A 27,605-nucleotide genomic window follows, 5' to 3' on the forward strand; every position below is an offset into this window, starting at 1 on the left:
CTAATAAACACCCACAAGGTCAAAAATAAGACCAAGAAAACATAAAACAAAGAATTTCAAAGAGCAAAATGTAGGTGAGATCACACCACAATTAATTACAATGTTACCATCAATATAAATTATATTATGACCTGAAATAAATGTGAAAACAGAATATTATTATATTGGTTATCTAATTTACATGTTACTGAGCCACATATAGTAGGCTAAGACTTTTAAGACTCCAGGCAGTTTTATAGTTCTCTGAATTCTACCCCAACAGATTTATATCTTGGATCTTCTTCATGCTTTATTTGAATGCAGTGCATTGCATCAGGAACCTTGCATCTGTCGGAGTAAATCACTGATATTCATGCATGGCCTGGGCATGTTGGGTGCTTTTTGGTCTTTTGACCAATGATGACCATAACTGTAGTGTGAACGATACAATAGCAAGCGGTGGACCCGTTTGTATAGCAATATTTTACAAAGCTCTCTACTTGTGTGTCCATCCACTTTTGGTGCTTACCGTTGTCGCCCCTTTCTGAAACTTTTTTATCTTAAAAATAACGAAACATCCTTTGCCACTATTATTTCCATGGTCTCGCTTATTGTAATGCATGGTCTAAGGAAGTATGTGTGCACTCTTGTAAACACTAGTAATAGGCAGGCATTCACTGCATTTTCTTTGAACTGTTTAGAAAACTGGAATTTGTGGTTTTATGTTTATCTCTGGGAGTTTTCCTATTAACACAGAGAGTTTTTGAGGCATGTATGTCTACTGAGATACATCAGCTAGCATATTTTGCACATTTGTGGCAATAAACAAGTATTAAGTCAACCTGCAAATGTTTATCTTTTAAAGTTCAAATGATTGGCTAATTAGCCAACAGCTGCTGGGAACTGTCACTGTGTGAAAATAGTTCATGGTCATTTTTTAATAGATTTGTGGCCCCATCGCCTTTGTCAGAAACTATTTATGTCAGAAACAGGGGAGATAATGATGCTTTATTATAAAAAAAAAAATTAACAGCTTAAACAGCAGAAAATAAGTTTCAGTGCGAAAAAAATACATATATATATATATGTATATATATATATTCTGGTACTTTAGAGATTTATGCTAAAATTAATACATTCTATAGAGAAATAAAGCATAATTCTGAATGTAAATTTCTCAAATCACTACCTGGAAAAGTAATTATTTATACAACTTTACATAAAAAATTGTTGTTGCCAAAATATATCATCCAGTATATATATATATATATATATATATATATATATATATATATATATATATATATATATATATATATATATAGGAAACATGGGGGGATGGTTGCACTCACCTAAACATGCTTAAATGGGGTGCTGCTGGGGGCCATATTATACAATAAACAATACACAAGATCCAGCGCACTCTCCTATCTACTAAACAGCAACTTCAATGTTGACAGATTTTATTAGTTTGTAAAAGTTTTTTTAAAAACACCTAATCTAGGCAAAAAAATGGGGATTTAGTTACATTATATGATCATACATTGCATAAGCCTGCCACAACGTCAATGTACCCCATCTTTGGCAGGTCCTACTCTCACAGTCTAATGTCTGCTCTTATGAGATTAACCACTTACTTGGGAAAAAATTCCATCTGAGGCTCTCTGCAGTACAAGGCTAAATAGGGACCTGAGATGAGGCACCTGTAACAGGGAGGGGTGCAAAACCAAGGAGTTGGCTAGACTCCCAAATATATAGGAAACATGGGGGGATGGTTGCACTCACCTAAACATGCTTAAATGGGGTGCTGCTGGGGGCCATATTATACAATAAACAATACACAAGATCCAGCGCACTCTCCTATCTACTAAACAGCAACTTCAATGTTGACAGATTTTATTAGTTTGTAAAAGTTTTTTTTTTTACATTATATGATCATACATTGCATAAGCCTGCCACAACGTCAATGTACCCCATCTTTGGCAGGTCCTACTCTCACAGTCTAATGTCTGCTCTTATGTAGCCCCAAGGAGCCAAAGCGCAGCTTAGCGGAGGAGGGCCTTGACAGGGGTTAGGAGGCGGGCTTAGGAGGAGCCGGCCAGGACTGGGTGGTTGTGGGTAATAGGGCTGGTCTACTTAAATAGGCAGCCATTTTAGGCAGAGCACATTTAATTTCTTACCTAGCTGAGTTTGTGTGCACCCTGGTGTTCACTGCTTTTCTGGGTGAGGTTTTCCCCTTTTTGTCTCCTCTGCAGGGCCATGGAAGACGTGGAGAGGTTGCTGGCTGGAATCCGGACGGCGGCGCTGCGACAGGACGCGGGCTGGGTTCGGGCCCAACTGGACCAGATCCTGACGGCGGCGGCGGAGAGGGATGGCGGCGGAGAGAGGCCACAACGGGCCAGGAGGCCCCCGCGGCGTCTGAGTCCTGGATCGGGACTGGAGGATGGAGGCGTCGGCGGAATGGAGGCCGCGGGCGGAAGCGGCACGTGCAGCAGGCCCGCGGACCCCGTGGTTGAGGCCCCGCCTCCCACGGCGCGGCCCGGGCCTAGGCGAGGTGCTTCCCGGCGGGTGGCAGCTGCGGAGGCTGACGGTGCGCACCCCGGACCGGGTAGGGTGGCACCCGGCGTGCGGAGGCGTGCGGCTGAAGAACGGCCCTCCCCAGGGCCTGGCCCGTCTGGGATGCAGCCCGGGAGGGCACCCACTACACTGGAGGCCGGGAAGGATGGGGCCCAGGGCAGGACGGCCCGGAGAGGGCCCCTGGCGAGCCAGAAGCAGCAGGCAAGTGCTGGGGATCCTCAAGGGGCCCTCCATGATGTGGCTGGCATTAAGGGTACTCGGGGGAAGGACAGGGCCCAGGCTGTAGGGGACAAGGGGGGTCGGGCTTCCCCTAAGAGACTGGTAGTGGGGGAGGGGGGCCGGTTAGCCGAGGGCAGAAGGTGGCAGGGGGTGGTCGGGCTGTTTTGGCACAGGGGTCCAGTGGTAGGGTGGCCGGAGAAGGGGAGGTAGGGGAGGTGGGCAGGCAGAGGGCTCTTTCCCCTGGTAGGTCAGGGGGTTTGTCTAGGAGGGCTGGACAGGGGGTAGTGGGGGTTCGGGGGGGGAAGCGTAGGGGCAGTTTTTCAGGGCGCAGTGGGGGTGAGGAGGGTGGGGCCCTTAGTAGTTCAGGGGCGGAGAGGGGGGGGCGTAGGCGGGGTCGGCCCAGTGTTAGGTCGGGTTCCGGGTCTAGCAGTGGGAGTCCCTCCCCAGTTAGGTGCGCTAGGGCCGGTAGGCATTTCGAGAGGCGGCGACGTCGATCTTCATCTAGTGGGTCCGCGGGTGGTAGGGGGGGGTCCCCCAGGCATGGTCGACGGGGGCAGGTTTTAGGTGGTGTCGGTAGGAGTCGTAGCCCGCGGGGTGTGGCCCCTGGGAAGCAGCGACAGGACAGCGGGTACCGGGAGGCCTTGGTGGTCGGCAAGAGCTCCCTGGGTCGGGACAGGAGGGCAGCTGGGGAACAGTGCACCCTGCCCAGGACTTCTTCTCCTCGTTTCAGGTCTCGGAGCCGCTCTTCATCAGTGTGCAGGAGGCACCGGGTGAGCCCCCCGGTTGGCGGGACTTCAGTGGACGTTGCCATTCGTGGAAGCACAGCAGTTCCCATCGCAGCCCCGAGCGCTTCCGGTTCTGGGGGCTTGGCCGGTGAGTCCAACGGATCATTGCACTCAGACACACTAATACAAACACTACAATCACTGCTCCACTCATTGGGGGCGGGGGGTGATTCAGGGGTGAGCGTTGGGCAGGTGAGGGCGCAGGGGGTAGCGGCTAGTGGGCCTGGGGTGGGGCCCCCGGCGGCGCCGGCACACAGTGTAGAGGCAGGGGCCGCACCCGGCCCTGGAGATGCTGGGAACGAGCGGGCGGAACTGACTGGGGGGGTGTCGGATGCGGCTAGGCAGCACGCATACGTCTCATTTGCCGGCCCGCTCGGGGTCCACCTTAAACAGGAGGTGAAAGACAAGATCTGGAAGGGGGAGTACTTAGAGATCTTCTCTCTCCTTCCCTTGGAGGAATTTATTGACCTCAAGGAGGAAGATAAAAAAGATGAGAAGAAGGAGGAAGAGGAGAAGCGGAAGAAGTATCGCAAGATACCGAAATCCTTTGGGAACTGGTTAAGGGCGTTTTGCGTCTTGGCCAGCGTGATAGGGGAAAAGTCACCGGGTGTCTGCTCTTCCCTATTCTGCTACTTGGACGGGATTTGGGAGGCATACCGCACCTATGGCGGGCTGGCATGGTGGCGGTATGACGAGCAGTTCCGACAGCGGTTGGCGGCTAATCCGGGTATGAGGTGGGACCAGATGGACCTGCCTCTCTGGATGAAGCTGATGATGGCGCAGAAGGCGCAGCCCTTTCAGCATGCGGCTGGCGCGAAAGGACAGTCCGCCTCGTCGGCCGCCTCGCAAAAGGGACTCTGCTGGCTGTTCAACGAAGGCCAATGCAAATGGGGTGCTTCCTGCCGATTTAAGCATGAATGCTCCGGCTGCGGGGGGGCACATGGGCTGCAGCGCTGCTTCAAGAAAGGTAAGTCCGGGGGATCGGGAGCCGGGTCCGCGGTTGGCGGTGGAGGGGCTTTCGCTGCCCAGGGGACTAACCCCAGTGAGGCTAGACGCGATGGAGCCATGGCTAAGCCGCTACGGTAATAGGGCGGACGCCGAGCTCCTCAGGGCCGGGTTCGGGCAAGGTTTCTATATCCCGTTCCAGGCTAGAGAGAGCATGGGGCACCCGCGCAACCTGAAATCGGTGGCGGAATTTCCAGGGGTGGTGCGGGAAAAGCTGGGTAAGGAAGTTATGTTGGGTAGGATGGCTGGGCCGTTTCCGGTGCCGCCGATGAAGGGCCTTCGGGTCTCCCCTCTTGGTGTGGTCCCTAAGAAGGAGCCCGGGAAGTTTCGGCTCATTCACCACCTGTCGTACCCTAAGGGCGGGTCAGTTAACGATGACATTGATAAGGAGCTGTGCTCGGTCTCTTATGCATCATTTGACCAGGCGGTCGAGCTGGTGAAGAGGGCTGGGCGTGGGGCTCTTATGGCGAAGGTTGACATTGAAGCGGCTTTTCGGCTTCTCCCTGTCCACCCGGCGTGTCATCACCTGCTGGGGTGTTTTTTCGAAGGGGGCTACTATGTGGATTTGTGCCTCCCCATGGGATGCTCCATTTCTTGCTCCTATTTCGAAAAGTTTAGTTCTTTTCTTGAATGGGTGGTGCGGGTTGAGGCCGGGGACAGGGCGGTGGTACATTACTTGGATGATTTTTTCTGTGTGGGGCCGGCTGGCTCCCCGGCTTGCCTGCACCTGCTGAGGACCATCGAATGGGTGGCTGGCCGATTTGGGGTGCCGCTAGCGGCGGAGAAGACGGAGGGCCCGACCGGGTGCCTTAGCTTCTTGGGTTTGGAGATTGATTCCGAGCTGGGGGAATGCCGTCTGCCGCTGTCCAAATTGGAGGCGCTACGGTCCAAAGTGGGGGAGGTGCGGCAGGCGCGTAAGGTGACGCTCCGGCAACTGCAGTCGTTGATCAGGATGCTCAACTTCGCCTGCCGGGTGATCCCTATGGGTAGGGTGTTTAGCCGCAGCTTGTCAGCGGCTACGGCTGGGGCCCGGTCTCCACACCATTTCATACGAGTATCCTCGTCCATGCGGGCTGACTTGGGCGTGTGGGACACCTTCTTGAGGGATTTCAACGGGACGGTGTTCTTCCGACGGGAAGGCGTGTCGACAGCCGAGCTAGAGCTGTTTACTGACGCGTCGGGCAGCGTGGGGTTTGGGGCCTACTTCGGCGGGCAATGGTGCGCAGAAAAGTGGCCGGTGGCATGGGGGCAGAGCCCCCTCATGCGTAACTTGGCCTTTCTGGAGATGTTCCCGTTGGTGGTGGCGTTGGCCTTGTGGGGGGCTAGCTTGCGGGATCCGGGTATACCCCTACCGTGGTTATTTATGGCTGGCTAGGCAGCACGCATACGTCTCATTTGCCGGCCCGCTCGGGGTCCACCTTAAACAGGAGGTGAAAGACAAGATCTGGAAGGGGGAGTACTTAGAGATCTTCTCTCTCCTTCCCTTGGAGGAATTTATTGACCTCAAGGAGGAAGATAAAAAAGATGAGAAGAAGGAGGAAGAGGAGAAGCGGAAGAAGTATCGCAAGATACCGAAATCCTTTGGGAACTGGTTAAGGGCGTTTTGCGTCTTGGCCAGCGTGATAGGGGAAAAGTCACCGGGCGTCTGCTCTTCCCTATTCTGCTACTTGGACGGGATTTGGGAGGCATACCGCACCTATGGCGGGCTGGCATGGTGGCGGTATGACGAGCAGTTCCGACAGCGGTTGGCGGCTAATCCGGGTATGAGGTGGGACCAGATGGACCTGCCTCTCTGGATGAAGCTGATGATGGCACAGAAGGCGCAGCCCTTTCAGCATGCGGCTGGCGCGAAAGGACAGTCCGCCTCGTCGGCCGCCTCGCAAAAGGGACTCTGCTGGCTGTTCAACGAAGGCCAATGCAAATGGGGTGCTTCCTGCCGATTTAAGCATGAATGCTCCGGCTGCGGGGGGGCACATGGGCTGCAGCGCTGCTTCAAGAAAGGTAAGTCCGGGGGATCGGGAGCCGGGTCCGCGGTTGGCGGTGGAGGGGCTTTCGCTGCCCAGGGGACTAACCCCAGTGAGGCTAGACGCGATGGAGCCATGGCTAAGCCGCTACGGTAATAGGGCGGACGCCAAGCTCCTCAGGGCCGGGTTCGGGCAAGGTTTCTATATCCCGTTCCAGGCTAGAGAGAGCATGGGGCACCCGCGCAACCTGAAATCGGTGGCGGAATTTCCAGGGGTGGTGCGGGAAAAGCTGGGTAAGGAAGTTATGTTGGGTAGGATGGCTGGGCCGTTTCCGGTGCCGCCGATGGAGGGCCTTCGGGTCTCCCCTCTTGGTGTGGTCCCTAAGAAGGAGCCCGGGAAGTTTCGGCTCATTCACCACCTGTCGTACCCTAAGGGCGGGTCAGTTAACGATGACATTGATAAGGAGCTGTGCTCGGTCTCTTATGCATCATTCGACCAGGCGGTCGAGCTGGTGAAGAGGGCTGGGCGTGGGGCTCTTATGGCGAAGGTTGACATTGAAGCGGCTTTTCGGCTGCTCCCTGTCCACCCGGCGTGTCATCACCTGCTGGGGTGTTTTTTCGAAGGGGGCTACTATGTGGATTTGTGCCTCCCCATGGGATGCTCCATTTCTTGCTCCTATTTCGAAAAGTTTAGTTCTTTTCTTGAATGGGTGGTGCGGGTTGAGGCCGGGGACAGGGCGGTGGTACATTACTTGGATGATTTTTTCTGTGTGGGGCCGGCTGGCTCCCCGGCTTGCCTGCACCTGCTGAGGACCATCGAATGGGTGGCTGGCCGATTTGGGGTGCCGCTAGCGGCGGAGAAGACGGAGGGCCCGACCGGGTGCCTTAGCTTCTTGGGTTTGGAGATTGATTCCGAGCTGGGGGAATGCCGTCTGCCGCTGTCCAAATTGGAGGCGCTACGGTCCAAAGTGGGGGAGGTGCGGCAGGCGCGTAAGGTGACGCTCCGGCAACTGCAGTCGTTGATCGGGATGCTCAACTTCGCCTGCCGGGTGATCCCTATGGGTAGGGTGTTTAGCCGCAGCTTGTCAGCGGCTACGGCTGGGGCCCGGTCTCCACACCATTTCATACGAGTATCCTCGTCCATGCGGGCTGACTTGGGCGTGTGGGACACCTTCTTGAGGGATTTCAACGGGACGGTGTTCTTCCGACGGGAAGGCGTGTCGACAGCCGAGCTAGAGCTGTTTACTGACGCGTCGGGCAGCGTGGGGTTTGGGGCCTACTTCGGCGGGCAATGGTGCGCAGAAAAGTGGCCGGTGGCGTGGAGGCAGAGCCCCCTCATGCGTAACTTGGCCTTTCTGGAGATGTTCCCGTTGGTGGTGGCGTTGGCCTTGTGGGGGGCTAGCTTGCGGGACCGGAAAGTGGTCTTCTTCTCGGACAACATGTCCGTGGTGCATGCGGTTAACAACCTGTCCGCAGCGTCTAGGCCAGTGGTGGCGTTGTTGCGGCGATTTGTCTTGCTGTGCATGTCCCTTAATGTGGTCTTTCACGCGCGACATGTACCAGGGTACCTGAACGAGGTGGCTGATGCTTTGTCTCGTTTTCAGTGGACCAGGTTCCGGATGGTGGCCCCGGAGGCGCTGGACGTGGGCCTGGCGTGCCCGGACGAGATGTGGCAGTTAGGAGTGTCATGCTTGGAGGTCTTGTGAAGGCGTCGCTCGCACCGGCCACCTGGGCCGCCTACAGTAAGGTCTGGGGTGCATGGGAGCGTTCCTGGGACGGGCTGGGGAGGCGAGCGTCAGGGGAGCCGCCGCTGGACGCCTTCCTGTGGTTCATCTTCCATTTGTTGGCAAGTGGTGCGTCTCCGGCGGTAGTGGATAGAACCATGGCGGCAATGGCCTTTTGGTTCAAGCTCCGTGGGGGGGAGGACCTTACAAAAACTTTTGTTATACGGCAGGCTCTTAAGGGCTACCGAAGGGGACGTAGGGCGCCGGACACTAGGCGCCCGGTGTCAGTACGGGTACTGGGGGGTCTGATTCGGGCCTTGCCTGACATCTGCTTCGATGGGTTTGAAGTGGCTCTGTTTACGGCGGCATTCCTCCTGGCCTTTTTCGGGGCCTTCAGGATTGGTGAGTTGGTGAGTGCCTCACGGTCTGCTTCAGGGGGCATACAGGCAGCGGGGGTTCGCATACTTGAGGGAAAGTTGGTGGTGCACCTGGCCAGGTCTAAAACTGACGTGAAAGGGGCGGGCAGGGACGTGACCCTGGGCTCCCTGCCGGGTTCAGCCTTGTGTCCGGTGGCTGCGGTGGTGCACTACTTGGAGCGGAGGCCGATGGTGGACGGGTCGTTCTTGGTGCATGCGGACGGCTCGTCGCTATCCCGCTTCCAATTCACTAAAGTTTTCCGGAAGGGCTTGGTACTACTGGGGTTGAGTGCGAGCGCCTACGGCACCCACTCATTTCGCATCGGAGCAGCCACAGAAGCTGCGCGCCTGGGACTGGGGGACGACCTGGTCAAGAGGATTGGGAGATGGGAGTCTGTCAGGTTTCGCTCTTATGTTCGTTTAGGCTTATTGGAGTGCTAGCTAGGGCGCTAGTGGGGGGAGTGGGCAATCTGTTGGGCCCGGGGAGTATTTATATTGTTCCTTTTCCTCCTTCCCCAGGTCGTGTTGCTTGGATCGTGGGCCATTCCTTCGTCTTCTGGGCCGCCAGGAGGGCTGCAGCTCGAGCGAAAGGCCAGCAGCTGGGCTTTCCAAAGGACCAGTTGACAATACAATGGCTTGGGTACAGGGGATATTGCTGGAGGGATATATGCGGGGTGGTGTTGCGGAAGGTGGCAAGCGGGGTAAGGCCCGACATGTTGGTACTACACGCGGGGGGCAACGACTTGGGCCTCATTCCGCAGCGGAGGCTAGTGAAGTGGATGAAGCAGGACCTTAACAGGCTGGTTGATCTGCTTCCCGGGGTCATGTTGGTATGGTCGGAAATGGTCCCGCGGCTGCGCTGGAGGCACGCCCGGGACTACGCGGCTTTGGATAGATGCAGGGGCAAAGTTAATAGTTTGATGGCTAGCTTTGTGAGGAAGTTGGGGGGAGTGGTGGTGAGACACGTGGAACTGGAAGGTGGTTTGCCAGGGTACTATCGCCCGGACGGCGTTCACCTGTCAGCGGTGGGCTGGGACCTGCTGAACCTGGGGCTGCAGGAGGGGATGCAAAAGGCACTCTTTCTCCGGGGTGGGGGAGCTCAGACAGCTTAAGGGGTCAAGGTCTGAGCCCGTGGCGGGTTAGGGAGCCGAGGAGGAGGAAATAGGCTCCCATGAGGAACGTCACGGACATGGAAATTGTGGTCACTGGTGGTTGGTAGGTTTCGAGTCCTGGAGGTGGCTCAGAACCTGGTGGGGTAGGGGTATCCGGGTATACCCCTACCGTGGTTATTTATGGTTGGCACTTAAATGGTTATGTTGGAATAAGGTTGAAAATTGTTAAAGATATATTTATGTGTTGGTATGTTGGGGGTCATTGCCCGTTATATTAAAAGAAGGATGCGGTTGCGAGGGCGGAGTATGGGGGCAATGACCCATATTTATATGTTAAATTATTATTATATTTATGATTGTTATTATTGATGATAACTTATTATTAAACAAATGGTTATAATGGTTAATAAAAGCTGTGGACAATTTTACCCATATACCCTAGTGTCAGTGTCTTATTGGGTTAGGGATGTGGGGTTTTTGTCCTAGGTTACGACTGCCCATATGGCGACTATACACCTGTCATGTAGCCCCAAGGAGCCAAAGCGCAGCTTAGCGGAGGAGGGCCTTGACAGGGGTTAGGAGGCGGGCTTAGGAGGAGCCGGCCAGGACTGGGTGGTTGTGGGTAATAGGGCTGGTCTACTTAAATAGGCAGCCATTTTAGGCAGAGCACATTTAATTTCTTACCTAGCCGAGTTTGTCCCGCCCACCCTCCCTTGGGTTTTTGTTTTTTAAGATCACTAATGGTTTCCCGTTTTGTCACAGCGGCGGGTTAGGGAGCCGAGGAGGAGGAAATAGGCTCCCATGAGGAACGTCACGGACATGGAAATTGTGGTCACTGGTGGTTGGTAGGTTTCGAGTCCTGGAGGTGGCTCAGAACCTGGTGGGGTAGGGGTATCCGGGTATACCCCTACCGTGGTTATTTATGGTTGGCACTTAAATGGTTATGTTGGAATAAGGTTGAAAATTGTTAAAGATATATTTATGTGTTGGTATGTTGGGGGTCATTGCCCGTTATATTAAAAGAAGGATGCGGTTGCGAGGGCGGAGTATGGGGGCAATGACCCATATTTATATGTTAAATTATTATTATATTTATGATTGTTATTATTGATGATAACTTATTATTAAACAAATGGTTATAATGGTTAATAAAAGCTGTGGACAATGTTACCCATATACCCTAGTGTCAGTGTCTTATTGGGTTAGGGATGTGGGGTTTTTGTCCTAGGTTACGACTGCCCATATGGCGACTATACACCTGTCATGAGATTAACCACTTACTTGGGAAAAAAATCCATCTGAGGCTCTCTGCAGTACAAGGCTAAATAGGGACCTGAGATGAGGCACCTGTAACAGGGAGGGGTGCAAAACCAAGGAGTTGGCTAGACTCCCAAATATATAGGAAACATGGGGGGATGGTTGCACTCACCTAAACATGCTTAAATGGGGTGCTGCTGGGGGCCATATTATACAATAAACAATACACAAGATCCAGCGCACTCTCCTATCTACTAAACAGCAACTTCAATGTTGACAGATTTTATTAGTTTGTAAAAGTTTTTTTAAAAACACCTAATCTAGGCAAAAAAATGGGGATTTAGTTACATTATATGATCATACATTGCATAAGCCTGCCACAACGTCAATGTACCCCATCTTTGGCAGGTCCTACTCTCACAGTCTAATGTCTGCTCTTATGAGATTATATATATTATATATATTATATTATATATTATATATATATATATATTTGTGTTCGGTGCTTATGATAGTACAGTGTGAAATACCATAAATAAATGTAGGATTATAAAAAGAGCAAGTTGGTTGTGGTGTGCCGGAACCGACGATGAGGTAGGCCTGAGAAAGAAAAGGGCCTACCCAGGGAAAGAAAGATAGAAAGAAAGAAATGTTAAAATGTGGTGTGGTGGGAGGGTCATTCAACGCTGACCTCGAACGGTAAGGAGCAAGGTAAGGGGAGTGCCTTAAGTAGGCTAGGGGTAGCAAACCAGCACCTCCCACAAATCCAGGCAAAATTTCCTTAATACTTGTGTTAGGTGCTTATGATAGTACAGTGTGAAATACCATAAATAAATGTAGGATAATAAAAAGAGCAAGTCGGTTGTGGTGTGCCGGAACTGATGATGAGGTAGGCCTGAGAAAGAAGAGGACAAAAATTAAGTAATCAAATGTATTACAGACAACCAATACAGATACATTTATCAACCAGACATGTTTTTGAAAGCATCCCTTAATTCTTGTACTGGGTTCGATATGTACCGTGAGTAAGCAGATGACTTCCAGCGCCCCAGTGTTTTGATAACATGAGTTGGGATGTTGACACTGGAGGCTGTGGACGCGGCTCCTATACGAAAGGAGTGCCCTGAGTAGTTGGCTGCATTGAGGCCCAGTTGTGTGAGCAAGGACCTGACGTAGGTCATGAAGGTTGTAGTGGTGAGTACTGAACCTTGTAGCTGTAGTAATGGTTGTGAGGGCAGTAAGTTATGATGCTGTATGTATGCATCAAGAACCCTGACGGGACACCATCTGTTGTACGTGGGATAGTACGGAATGTTTACGAGTATGTGCTGACTGGTTTTGGAGTGAGGTAAAGTCAGGATGTAATGATCCATATATTTTGTCAAGTGGGAATAGAGGAGGAAAGGAGTAGTTGGGGTCGTGGTGGTTGTAGTGAATTCTCTAGGTCTTAGAAATCCATAGAAAGCTATGTATATTGCTGTTTTGATGATAGAATTTGTATTGGTGTCAAACGGTTTTAAGTCAAGCAGGTTAGACAATGCTTTGAAGATATGGTTATCTATGGGTAGCCTCTGGGCTGTATGTGTGGGTTCTGATTTCTGAATACCTCTGAGTATGGTCTTAATCTGGTGAGAGGTAATGAAACTGTTGTTATTTGGGTGTAGGATTAGCATGTGGTGTTGAATGCCAGTGAGATAGAGTTTGATGGTGTTATATGACATTTTAAGTTTAAGATGGCAAAAATAAGTAAATCCCAAAAAAGATGTCATAACAAATGGTTGCATGATGTTATGTTCCAGAAGGAATCTTTTGAATAGTGTGAAAGCCCTGTTGTATGTTTTGTGTGTATTGTTTGAAAGTGCCAATTGGGACAATGTCCTGCTATGCTGCATGATGGTTTCTAGTCCAGTTTGAGTTGTTGAAATGTTGGAGTGATGGTGGCTGTGGGCGCAGCTGACGGGAGTGCTTGATGAAACGCCTGAAATTTAAAGCGAGACAAATTGTCAGCAGCTGTGTTACATATACCTGGAACATGGAAACAACATAGGAAAAATTATGACAAGCTGCCAACCAAGTGAGTTTCCTCAGAAATCTCATGATCGTAAGGGATTTGGAACGACCTTTGTTGATGATGTGACAGGTTGCCTGGTTGTCTGAGTAACAACGCACTGGCATATTAGCCCATAAATGACCCCATGCTATGGCAGCCGCCACGATGGGATAGATCTCAAAAAGAGCTGAGGTAGTGGAAAAACCTTCCAAATCCTGAACTGCTGAAGGCCAGCTGCCCCAAAGCCATTTGTTCCCAAAAATTGCTGCAAAACCAGTGGTAGATGCCGCATCTGACCAAATGGTAGGAGATGAGTCAGTCAATTGAGGGAGGAACATACTTTTACCATTCCAAGTGGTTAAAAATCTCTTCCACATGTTTAGATCTGCCATAGCTTGGGTATCTAAGGACAACCTGTGCGTGTCATGTAGGAAAAGTGGGAAAAGATGCAATAGTCGTGATATAAAGGAGCGGCCTTGAGGTATGATGCGCATAGCACAATTTAGTGATCCCAGCAGGGACTGTAGCTCTTTGTGGTTGCAAGTACCGAGCTGAAGGTAGTTGTTTATGTAAGTGAGAATGTTCTCTATCTTATCGTGTGGTAGGCTCGCTTGCATTGTGGCGGAGTCTAATTGGATACTCAGAAAAGTGATAACCATGTCTGGCCCCTCTGTTTTCTTAGGGGAGATAGGTACACCTAGTTGCTCAAATAGCTTAGTGGTAGCTTTGAGACTAGTAGGAGGGGAAGTATTCTCCTCAACCAGTAGGAAATCGTCCAGGTAATGTAATACCGTAGGGCATCTGGCTATGTTCAATAGTAACCAGCACAATGCTTTGGCAAATGTGTTGAAAATAGCTGGGCTACTTTTGGACCCAAAAGTTAACCGGGAGAAAAAATAGTAGTTTCCGGACCACTTGATGCCATGCAGGTGCCACAGTGTGGGGTGGATTGGTAGTAATTTAAAGGCGTTAGTAATGTCGGTCTTACTAAGCCAGGCTCCAACCCCTGCTTGTATGATAGCGGTAATGGCGTGATCTATGGTGGTGTATTGCAGTGAGAATTCTTCAGAGGGTATGAGGGAGTTAAGACTGGGGTTGGCCGATGAGTGGGGTGCCGATAAATCAATGATGAGTCTCTGTTTTTGGGAAGATTTCCCTGTGACAATACCAATGGGGTTAGTGCACCATTCTATGCATGGGGGAGTTTTGAAAGGCCCCAATACGAAGCCCTCAGCCACTTCTTGGGCTATGAGGGTGTCAACCGCTGTGGGGTTGTGTTGTGCGGATTGTAGATTAGGGCATTCCAGAGTTCCGGCTGGTATGTGTAGGATACCTGTATAGAAGCCTTCTGTTAAACCAGAGATAAGAAAGTCTACTAGGTGTCTAGATGGGTGCTGAGATATAAATGCAGTAAATACTGGCATATTAATGGATGTTAGGTAAGGCTTGGAATACATTTTATTTGGACACATGGTCTTTGCATGTGCCCTAAAACATTTTGAACAGACATGCAATAGTCTACATCCACTATAATTACAAGACACAACATTGAAATTATTACATATCTGGGACTTGCCCAGAAACTTGATTGGGTGTCCCAGTTTGTCTCTTGACAACTTCTCTGGAGCACCAGAGGAACTATCTCCTTGCGTGGAGGCATGTTCGTCCGTCGTGTTGGGACAAAAATTCGTAGTATGGGCTGTGGAGGAGCAGTATGCACAAGCCGGTGTTCTTAGACCTGCAAAGTGTCTGCAAAAAATGTCTTTACCTTCCAGGATATCCCTTTTTATGTGCTCAGGTATCATATGAGCCGGGATAACTTCCTGGTCATCCAGGGTGATGGCTGGAGCAACTAATGGCAAGTCGGCTGGTGCTTGTGAAGCAGCAGCGGGTGGCCCTGCTAGAGTAAGGGCCGTGGTGACCGACTCAAGTTTCTCCAACCTGGAGTTGACCTTGCTCATGGACGCCATGAGTGAGAACAACATGGCATGTATGTCTCCTGGGTTGGACTGTCTAGGTCCTTCCCCGGCATCCATGTTATTTGTAGATGTACGTAGCAGTTTGAAAAGTTCTGCTTTCCTTGCTGTAGCGGGGTAGGGGATTTGTCGTCTCCTCAATTCCGTGGTTATACGCGGGATCATCCAGGATCTGATCGATGCTGGACTAGCTAGCTCTCCTCCTTGTGTGGGAGTGACAGCTCTAGCCGGGGTGCTAGGCAGGGAGAAATCCTCTACCCCTTCCTGAGACATATTATAAACAAAACAATTAATTAGTATATGAAACCACCAAATTGTACTGGCAGGCTAGCTAGGCCGGATGGCAAAACATTATACTTGTTTGGTGACAGATGAGGCCCTTCTAATTGCCAAGCGGCTTGAGAGGCTCTATCTATGCGTTGGCGCGAGGGGTTATTGAGGCCACTCGTCGTAGTGAGAAGACAAACAAGCCAGTTGCCTACGGCAACCAGCCTATGAGTGTGTCTGGGGAATCCTGGGAAAGGGGGTAACCCTTACATACGTGTTAAGGAGAAAAAGAAAAAGAGGAAGATAAAGAAAGAGATGGGGAACTCCTAATCTCTAATCTAGATCGACCATGTTAGGAAACCCCTTCCTAGTAGTAATGATAAAACTTAACCTTTAATGGAGATGCAATAAGACAATGTGAACACAAATAATAATAATAGTGGTAACAAAAGGAAAAACAAAAATAGAAAATGAAATAATAGAATAAGTAGTGGTTCCTAAATAACTGTGGTAATGGACAATAGCAATTATAGAAAAATTAAATTGTCGTCCTTATAAACCACCTATAGGAGGAGAATTAAAGTCCAAACTGGTACAAGCAAATGTAAAGGGGGAGGTGGAGGGAGAGAGTCAGAGTTAGGCTCTGAATGCCCTCTACAACTCTTAGAATGGGAAGGATCGCCAATATAGAAAGGCTTTAGCACACTAGCTAACAAGTAGGCAAATACCAAAGTTACACTATAGGGTACACAATGTTGCAAAACCCTATAACCATAGGAGCTCCCCTACTGCGTACTATCAGGAGACCACCTACGTGGAGCATATGAAGTAAGTATAACCTCGGCTAACTAAATTGCCGGTTGAAAGCTCTAAACTTGCTCTAAACTTGCATTCAGTTTGCATCTAGGAGACCACCCACCTAGAGCAGAGGGAGTAATAACTCGGCTAGCAGAGTAGCCAACAGGAACACCTAACCCCAACCACCCCTTGTGAACAACCTCCAACCACCCTGAAACAAAGGCGACCAGTCTAGCTAGACTAAAGACTCTCAATCTGGAAACACTACTGACTCAGATACCTAACGCGCGTTTCAGCGCTTCTAAATGCGCCTTCGTCAGAGGTACAAGTGACGTTCTGTCCTCCTGCCGGTTCTTTTATACCCGACGAGCCGGCAACATGAGGAGGGAGTGGCTGACCTGTTCGCGCCGAAAAACGGCGATATAATCAGTGCCGCCCATCTGATTACGTCATGGGCTGATTGATAGAATATGCTAATGCGATGGGCTGATTGACAGAATATGCTAATGCGATTAAACACCTAAGGTGCTTACTACGAAAAAAAACCTAAACTATATGCAAATAGAGAATCAATACAGGAGGAATAAGCATCTCCCTATAAATTCAAAAGGATACAGTGAATATATGATATAGTCTTATTCACTTAAGTCTGCGTCCAAAATAATAATAATAATGATGATACAGTAAAACATATAGAAATGGGTCTATTAATGGTCATTAGAGTAACAGCATCAAGGCCTCTTCTGTCTTAAAGGTGACAGCCACCAAGACTCCCAGCTATTAAAGGGACAGACGTATGTGATCCAAGTTACATAAAGTATAACAAAAGTATTTACAAAGTTTATTGAAATATATACAGTATAGGGAAGATACATTACTGGTGGTGAAAAGTAATGCTCGCAGTGTAATTCATTTTTCAATGAAGGGAGTAAATGCAAACCCCTCATTTAGACCATTAAGGGTCAGTGTATTGAAGCTGTAAATCCAGAAGGATTCTCTTCTGAGTAGAGTGTGATCCAGGTCACCCCCTTTACGACCCAGTAGGACTTTCTCAATCCCTGCAAATTTCACCCCTTTCGTGTCGCCTTGATGGTGATTCCTAATATGTCTTGCGACAGGGGTATCTTTGAGGTTTCTGACTGAGTGTATGTGTTCCATCACACGCCTCTTAAAGGGGCGTATGGTTTTCCCCACATACCTAAGTCCACATACGCAGGTCAGTAGGTATATGATGCCTTTCGTGTTGCAGTTAAAGAAATGTTTCACTTGACATACAGAATTATCAATCAGATTTGGGAGTATTTTAGAATTTTTCATCATAAATGGGCAGGCTACACACTTACCGCATTGGTAGGTACCCTGCACTGACAGCCAGTTAGTGGTGGCACATCTTGAGGATAGATGGCTGGAGACCAGAACATCTTTTAAATTTTTCCCTCTACGTGCAGTAAGAGAAACAAACGGGGTCACAGCTCCCTTAAGTTTGGGGTCTTGAGAGATCAGGGGCCAAAACCTACCCAATATCCATTTAGACTGATCCCATCCAGTGTCAAACGTTGCTATGCAACGAATGGGTTCCTGTTTGGATGGTGCTGCCTTGTCTTTTAAGAGGTCATCTCTGTTGCTCAATAGAGCCCTCTGGTACGCCCTCTTGAGGCAACGATTGGGGTACCCCCTCTCTTTGAATCTCATTTTGAGGAGTTTGGCCTGGTTAATGAATTCCTCCACAGTTGAGCAATTCCTCCTTAAACGGAGGTACTGTCCAACTGGAATTCCATTTTTGAGGGGGGTCGGGTGGTAGCTATCCCACCTCAACATGGTATTTGTTGAGGTGGGTTTCCTATAGAGGGTAGTATCAATAGCCAAGTCTTTAGAGATACTGAAGGAGCAGTCTAGAAAATTCAGTGTGGTTCCTCCAATCTCAAACGTGAATCTCAGATTGAGATCAGATTTTCCACAAAGGACCTAAAAGAGTCCTCCGTGCCTGTCCAGACAACGAGGACATCATCGATAAATCTCTTCCACAAAAAGACATATTTTGTGAAATCAGCATTGGTGTCAGAGAACACCACATTTTCTTCCCACCATCCCAGGTGCAGGTTGGCATATGATGGGGCACAAGACGTGCCCATAGCAGTCCCCTGCACCTGGTGGTAGAACTGGCCATCAAAGAGGAAAAAATTGTGGGTCAAAATAAATCTTAACAAGTTTACCACAAATTGCGTGTGGCAATCATGTCTCGGACCGCGTGTGGCAAGATAGCATTCAGTATGCATAAGCCCTTGAGTGTGGGGGATCGATGAATACAGGGCCTCTACGTCGAGGCTACATAAAATTGCGTTACTTGGTATACTGAGAGAGGCTAGACATTTTAATGTGTCCTTTGTGTCTCTCAAGTATGAAGGTAATTTTTCGACGTATGGTCTCAGTATTTTGTCTACATACAGACTGGCCCTGTTTGTAAGATTATTAACACCTGACACGATGGGTCTAGCTGTTAGTTGGATAGATTTTTTGTGTACCTTGGGTAGGCAATAGAACGTAGAAATCACTGGATTTTTATTGTAAATGTAGGTATGTTCGTCCCTACCCAAGATCCCGTCATCAAATGCTGAATCCAACATGGCTTTGAGGTCCGATAAAAATTTAGTAGAGGGGTCAGATTTTAGGTTACGATAAGTTGTTTCATCCTTGAGTATGTTGGTTGCTAACTGGATGTAGTGTGTCCTATTAAGAACCACAATATTGCCACCCTTATCTGCCGGTTTAATTATGATGTCCTCGTTGTCACGCAGGCTACGGAGGGCTCGCCATTCCTCCCTCGAGAGGTTACTCTGAGGTTGGGGTTCCAGAGAATCGACTTTGAGCTTCTGTATCGTGTTGCATACAGACTCAATGAATAACTCAACATTATTATAGTCCCTGATGTTAGGGGTAAATTTGCTTTTGGGGCCTAGTTCTGTATAGGGTTGTATAGAGGTAACATCATTATCCTCTAATAGGGACACTAGGTCATTTAGGCACTGATATTCTCTGACGCTGAAGCCTAGTTCTTTGGCTCTTTTTTCATTTATGGTATAGAAAAACTTATGGAGGGCCAACCGTCTCCCAAATAAATGGACGTCTTTAATCCACTCAAACTTGTTAAAAGAGGGGACCGGAACAAAAGATAGGCCCTTCATCAAAACTTGCGATTGTTGTTCAGTAAGTCTAGTGTCAGAGAGGTTAAGCACCTTGGTGTTGGTGCTTAGTATCTTTTCCGTGCCCTTCCTCTGTACCGTGTTTGTCTGTACTGTGGTGGTTGTTCCCCCTCTCGGGGGTTGTGCCCTAAAAAAGTCACCCCCTTTTTAAGAATACTTTTATTACGGCCTGGGACATGGAAGAGGTACTACTGTCGTCATTATCTGTGTCTGATGTCTCGTATTCAGATGTGGTATTCTGATCAGAGTCTACTCTAGTGCTTCTTTTAAATTTTCTGTAGGCTCGCTCATTTTTGTAGTCATGATGATCTCTGAGAAACTTTCTGTGTTTTCATTTTTTGATTGAATCCCTATACTTATTTAGGTTTTGTTGGAGATTATCCTCCTGGGTTTTAAAGTTAGGGTCTTCCTTGAAATTTTGAGTGGCTTCTACTGCCTCAGTAACTTTTTCATTGACTGCAGTAAGTCTTTTATTTTCAAACCTACAGATGATATCCATAAAGGTTTTAGAACAGAGATTCGCTGCCTCTTCCCATTCCTTGAGAAGGGCAGCGTCATCCATGTCTATATTGGGCAAGATTTGTACCCTGAGACCCCTTGGTATCATAGACTTATTAAGATAGTTATGTAGGGATGATAATTCCCACCCAATTCTAATCTGTTGCTTGCATATGTTAGATAGATGTTTACATTTAGATTCAATGCTAATATCGGTTGGTGGAAATGTACATTCTTTATCTGAAAACACTTTTTCAGCATCTACTACTCGTCGTAGTGGCAGGAGTTTTAGGCCTCTCGGTGACTGTAAGACAGAAAACAGGGGAAGGGAGTGACGGGTGAGGCCCTCGTAGCCTGTAGCGGCAATGTTTTTATGGTTTGCTGGAGTATGATTGAAAATAAAATGTTGTGATATACCATGGGAATAGAAATGTGCTACTCAGAAAAATGATGTCATGGCTTTAATAAGACATCTGAGGGAGGCCGTGGCCTATGTACAAACAACATGTGTGTTATATAATAATGGTGTGTAAGGGAAACATAAAATGTATATGTATATTACTGTGCATATGTATATTACTGTGCAGGAAACGTATGATTGGTTGGATCAGTACGTGTGATTCAACCCGAGTATGCATGAAAAGGAATTATAGCCTTATGTGTCATGGTTAACAACAAAGAAATGAGGCCTGTAACGTAGGCTTAGTCCATTTGTAATGAAATGGATAATTTATGAAAACTCCTGGAAGCGTGGGAGTCCAATGATCCATACAGAAATGTTAGCTGGTTTCATGCCCTTGATGTAATAAGTGATCCCTTTAAATAGCAATAAAAATGGTCTGTCTATTAAAACAAGCAACTATTTAACCGAATGTATATACACGAAATGATGAAATGTAACTCACGAAACAGATCTATTTGAATACATAGCAGAATAACCGAATCTAGTACGAATAGCTTAAACGTATGCACTTTAATGCGAACAGCAATCGTGCATGAATATAACATGAATAAGTGCCGAACGGAAAACACAACCGAAATGATAATCATTAAATGAAGCAAGGGTAAACAGTTGTGCGAAATGATCGCCTCTCTTAATACGCATGATTTAGCCGAACAATTTGAACGAAATGAAGCCGAAATGAAGCCGCGACAAAGGCTGTGTAATGCAACTGTGCAACTGTGCAGAGAAAACCGTAAAGCGAGGACCCGTGCTGTACCGTGCACCATGGGAACCGATCCTGGCGTGACAGGTAGGTCTAACTTACGGTTTAGGAGTTGTCCTGATGAAAGTCCACAACGGTGGACTGAAACATCGACCTTCAGACAAATTGGAATAAAAGGTTTTTACTTTTGACAACTGAAAAGTCCTTGAGTGCTGGCTTTTTTCTAAACGCTATATATATATATATATATATATATATATATATATATATGTATATATATATATATTGTGCTAGCACTTTTGCTATCAAAAGTTTTAACTAATTAAGAAAGATAGGCCTTTCTCCCATCTGACTCTCAAATCTTTAAAGAAAATCTTGTCTAGTGGGATCAGTATGGATAGCAGACATGCAGGCAACAAAAGCATTCCACGTTTGAACACTGGGATCAATAATGCACAAGTGGTCATGGGCCTATTCTTGTGGTGAACCGGAGAAAAGGGTGATAATGGTGCGGAATGTGACAGCATCACATTAATAAGTTAATAAGACTTCAGATCAAATAACAGTTAACAAGCCATGATGAAGGAATGGTATGTAGACCTGTCACATGAAAATCATTCTGACAAAGACAATTGGGGTTCAGGTGCCATCGCGTGATCTTCTGGCAGAGGTAACAGGTGAGCAGCAGGCGAAGCTTGTGGAGATCCAGTAACAGGGGAAGCAGCATGTGTCTGTAATACTACTCTGTCTCATAAGGGATTTTATTTTGCCTTAAGCTGAAACAACCAAGGTGAATTGTTAGTGTAGGACCACCTAAGAAGTTTGCCTTGACGTTGCAGGTGGGCGTACATCTAATGGCCATTGGAGTGGAACTAACAATTTATATAAATATGCACAGAATAGTAACTTTTTTCTTTTGTTTTTAATGTATGTATTGGGGCTGATGTGTACAATGGTCATTGCTGCCACCCAAGAGTAGTGGGAGTTTGAGCACTTAATTTTGTCTATTTGTCTGTAATTCTTGTACAGCTTGTATTAACATGGATACTAGTTTGGTCAAAGTGTTTAGCATTTTTGCTAACTCTGCTGGCTCTATATAAGGCTCAGTTATTCTGTTTGGGTTTTTGACAGGTAATGCCCAGGAGGCAGTAGTAAGCCAAATGCAAGGTACCGAAAAAGGGATGAGACAATCTCGTAGTCAGGAGAAGCCGAGGTCTGGGACTGGCAGCGTAGGTTCAGAAATGGTATAACAGGCAGGTAGTTCATGGATCAGATGATAACAGGATTCACAGAGGTGTACACACCAAAGAGTATGACTGAGAACTGAGGTAATGGTAGACTGAGATTATGAAAGGGAGAGGTATCCACCTCTGGCATACTATTGGCTGAAAGTGATTAGTCCCTTTAAAAGATTTCAGGTATTCTGTTCCTCTGAGAGGCCGTCTTTCGGGCGGTTGTGCAGTTATAGTTTGTAAAGTTAACACATGGGTTTGGCTGGAGTTTCCTGTGGACCGCAACATGGTGGGGAGAGCTGCAGCACCGTGTCCATGTGCTGCAGGGATCTTGGCTGCTTGTCCCTGCGGCTTAGCACACCGGAGTCCTCGGCACCTACTGAGGGGGAACAGCAAAATCCGCAGACGTGGCAAGGGAGCTCCAGGTAAGTGGAATCATGAGGCACAGAGGTGCTGGGCAATCACAATGTTGAAAATGGAAGACTCGCACAAGTAGAGGTGCATGGACATTTTCCACAGATTCCCAAGACTTCTCTTCAGGACCATAATCTTTCCAGTGGATGAGATATTCTAGATTTCTTCTGCGTCTACAAGATTCCAGGATCTCTTGGACTTCATATTCAGGTTCTCCATCAACTGTTTTTCAGGGTGGCAGTTCGAAGACCGGGACCCCTGTGCCTGATGTGAAGATGAGCGGAGTCTTCAGCGTGAGAGTGGAACAGTAGGGCCTGGTGCAGGGTAACCGCACACCCCCTGGTTTTGAGCACCAGCGTTTGTGCGGCCACAAACCAAGACCCTGCTGCAGCTTAGTGGAATCCAGAGCAGACATATGCTGAGATGTATCCAGTACTAGAAACAAGGCAAGACTAGAACAGGCACCAAACATGAAAACAAGACAGAACCAGAGAAGGGTAGGAAGCTAAACCCAGAACATGTACACAATACATAAGGGAACATTAACTAAACAGGGGCAGGACAGGACTGTACATGGACTGGGATTACAAAATAAAACAAGACAAGATATAATAGGCAAAACAAGAGGAGACATAACTAAGCACTATTTATGAAAAGTATGGGGATTTAGTTACATTATATGATCATACATTGCATAAGCCTGCCACAACGCCAATGTACCCCATATTCGTCAGGTCCTACACTGCCTAATGTTCGCTGAAAGAATCATACTAAACCACAATAGCACTTACCTGCAAGAAAGGACAGAGACTTGAAACACTGCTGCAGGTCCAGGCTGAAACAAAAGAAATGATGGAAAACAAACGGGTGTGGCAACATAAAACAAACATTTAAATGAAACCAAGAGACTGGGAAATCTAGGGACGGAATATAAGAATGAACCCAGAAACCCAGCATAAAGAAAACCAGACATAGAATAGAAAATCAAAAAAGCAAGAAAAACTAAACAAGAATTGTACAAAGAGTGCTGGATACCAGAAGCCAAGTCAGACATCAGAACAGAGCAGAATGTGACACTGTTATAGGATCAGGGGGTGGTATATCTCTGTCATAAAAAGGATTTTCTTTGGCAGGTTTGATCAGAGAAACATGGAATGAAGGATATATACGATACAGACATGGTAGATCCAGTTGTACAATGACAGGGTAGACAAGCTTGGAAATACAGAAGGAACCAATGATTCTGTGGAGTTCCCACATGGGTTTGGCTGAAGCTTCCTGTGGACTGCAGAATTGTGGGGAGAGCCGCAACATCGCGCATCCATGTGCCGCAGGGACGTTGGCTGCTTGTCCCTGTGGCTGAACACGCCAGAGTCCTCTGCGTGTGCTGAGGGGGAACTGCAACAACCATGAACAGAGACACGGCAAGGGACCTCTAGTGTAATCATGACATGTAGCTTAAGTCTCAGGTGGTAGATTTGAATGAAACGAAGTCAACTGAGGAGGAGGTGGAAAATAATTAAGTTAAAGCAAAAAAAAAGAACAAAAGATAACAAAGAAAGACATGCAAAACAACATATGAGGCAATAGGTGTTACCCACGTCAGCCATTAGGTTTTTCTGTGATATAAAGGTTCACTTTTATCACATCTCAAACGTGTCTTCAAGGTCTCCACATGTGTCTCTGAGGGCAGGGGTAGACCCAAAGCAGCATAGAAGCAAAATACTTCCTACATTGAAGAAGTAGACCATTTCTCTGAAATAAAAGAGAGAATGGGGTGCACCCCCTTTGTATTCAATTCCAGAATTACATAAGATCTAGATTACAGTGCCCATCACAGAACCCCACTGGAGAGTCATATTGTTTACATTGTAATAGGAGGAAAGCTGGTTGCTTTCGAACTCATACAAAGTTTTGTTTTAAGGGTAGTTTTTATCACAAATGGAGGCATGGTTTATAGTAAAACCATGCCTCCATTTAAGTCACGAAAGTGACCAAGGTGCTTGGACAAATCCTTTAAATCTCATCTGCCACTGGTCTGTCCAGTCCTCCAATTTACCAAAATCCCTGTAGTGAAGTGTATCCTGCCCTCACCATATTATTTTACTTTCTTGTCATCTGTAAACAGTGACACGTGACTTACCACCCACTTACCACCTTTGTCCAACTTAAAAGTTGTTCATTAACAGCTACCCTCAACACTTTATATTTAACCCAGTGTGCAATCCAAGAATTATAATTATTATCATCCCGGTTGTCCTTTCTTGCATCACTTTTGGTAGGTACTAACCTCTGCATTTGGAGATGCTCTGAACCATCACTATTTGGACTTTGTTAAAGTAATTGAGATATTTTCGATACATTTTTCTTGCTTCCAAAATATGGATTTCAAGAACTGACTGTTCACTCGCTGCCTAATATGTCTATATCCTACCCATTGACAGTTGCTTTTGTAATAATAGAATAAATGTTATTCATTGCACCTGTCACTGGTTTTAATGTTTTTAATATACACATAGGATAGATACACATAGGATAGATAGTTAGATAGACAGATACTGATTTGCTAATTTTTTCATACTTTTAGTTTAGCTGATTCAGTTTCTAGACAGGATTTTCAATAATGGAACCAAACGGACATTAAGCCGAAATACATGCAGCCAAATTTCCTTAAAAATTTTTTTGGAAAATGTTTCGACCAAGACACATTTTGCCCATGTCACGGTTTTGTAAATAGAGCCTAATATCTCTACCTCACATACCTGTCTCTTGCTCTCTCCTAAAGGGAAGCACTTTACTATCTCCTCTATCTCTGCTTCACCCCTACCTTATTTGATTGCTATTTCCTGTCCTAATGTGTTGTATACCCCACCACCTATAGACTGTAAGGTCGCTTGAGCAGGGTCCTCTTCAACCTATCATTCCTGTAATTTTTCTTGTAATTGTCCTATTTATAGTTAAAACCTGTCAGGATTACAAGTTGATCCAGCACGCAGTACTGTGTCACACCTAGGACCAAGGATAATGTATAACTGGACCTTAGAATGGCCGGACTTAACATCTGCAAGAATAGTCAAACTACTTGCCAAGGTCAGGGACACAGAATCAGACACAAAGATGAGGGAAAGCCAAAAGTCAAGGATGCCAGATATCAGGGAAGCCAAAACAAAGCCAAAGTCAAATATCAGAAAATCAAGATCAGGAAATCACTCTCAAATAAACATACACATGAAACCATAACAGGGCAATGAACAAGAGGAGAATTGAGTTTAAATACCCTTAATGTGGATCCGATTGGCTGTAACCGGCCTTTGACCCCCAAGGCAATTACCAGGTTTCCCTGTGCATGATTGCTGCTCAGCACAAACCCCTCTGTGGATTTGATTGGCCATGACAGGGACACAGAATCAGACACAAATATGAGGGAAAACCAAAAGTCAAGGATACCAGATATCAGGGAAGTCAAAACAAAGCCAAAGTCAAATATCAGAAAATCAAGATCAGGAAATCACTCTCAAATAAACATACGCATGAAACCATGACAGGGCAATGAACAAGAGGAGAATTGGGTTTAAATACCCCTCCTGTGGATCCGATTGACTGTAACCGGCCTTTGACCCCAAAGGCAATTACCAGGTTTCCATGTGCATGATTGCTGCTCAGCACAAACCCTCCTGTAGATTTGATTGGCCATGACTGCCCTTTGACCCCAAAAGTAATTACCAGATTTCCATGTGCATGATTGCTGCTCGGCACAACTTTTCCTGTCAGGACAGTAAATGCCATTAACCCCATTTTTATGTGCGGATGAATACGTGACAAAACCCCCCTCTCATAATATTTTAAAGTGCTACGGAATCTGTTGGCGCTATATAAATGACAATAATAATAATAAAATTATATGAAAAAAAATAAAAATGTCAGAGCGAGGTACAGGCAAGCATAAGGCAAAGACAAGGTTATGCAGACAAAAGGTTGGTTTAGGCAGTTCAGGATCGTAAGTGAAGGACAAGCCAAAGGTAGGATATCAAATAGCAGACAGGAACAGTAAACAACTTGACAGGAGCAAGGAACACAGTACAGGGAGTGCAGAATTATTAGGCAAGTTGTATTTTTGAGGATTAATTTTATTATTGAACAACAACCATGTTCTCAATGAACCCAAAAAACTCATTAACATGAAAGCTGAATATTTTTGGAAGTAGTTTTTAGTTTGTTTTTAGTTATAGCTATTTTAGGGGGATATCTGTGTGTGCAGGTGACTATTACTGTGCATAATTATTAGGCAACTTAACAAAAAACAAATATATACCCATTTCAATTATTTATTTTTACCAGTGAAACCAATATAACATCTCAACATTCACAAATATACATTTTCTGACATTCAAAAACAAATCAGTGACCAATATAGCCACCTTTCTTTGCAAGGACACTCAAAAGCCTGCCATCCATGGATTCTGTCAGTGTTTTGATCTGTTCACCATCAACATTGAGTGCAGCAGCAACCACAGCCTCCCAGACACTGTTCAGAGAGGTGTACTGTTTCCCCTCCTTGTAAATCTCACATTTGATGATGGACCACAGGTTCTCAATGGGGTTCAGATCAGGTGAACAAGGAGGCCATGTCATTAGATTTTCTTCTTTTATACCCTTTCTTGCCAGCCACGCTGTGGAGTACTTGGACGCGTGTGATGGAGCATTGTCCTGCATGAAAATCATGTTTTTCTTGAAGGATGCAGACTTCTTCCTGTACCACTGCTTGAAGAAGGTGTCTTCCAGAAACTGGGAGTTGAGCTTGATTCCATCCTCAACCCGAAAAGGCCCCACAAGCTCATCTTTGATGATACCAGCCCAAACCAGTACTCCACCTCCACCTTGCTGGCGTCTGAGTCGGACTGGAGCTGTCTGCCCTTTACCAATCCATCCATCTGGCCCATCAAGACTCACTCTCATGTCATCAGTCC

The sequence above is a fragment of the Pelobates fuscus genome, chromosome 6, assembly GCF_036172605.1.
Source record: "Pelobates fuscus isolate aPelFus1 chromosome 6, aPelFus1.pri, whole genome shotgun sequence".
Lineage (NCBI taxonomy): Eukaryota > Metazoa > Chordata > Amphibia > Anura > Pelobatidae > Pelobates > Pelobates fuscus.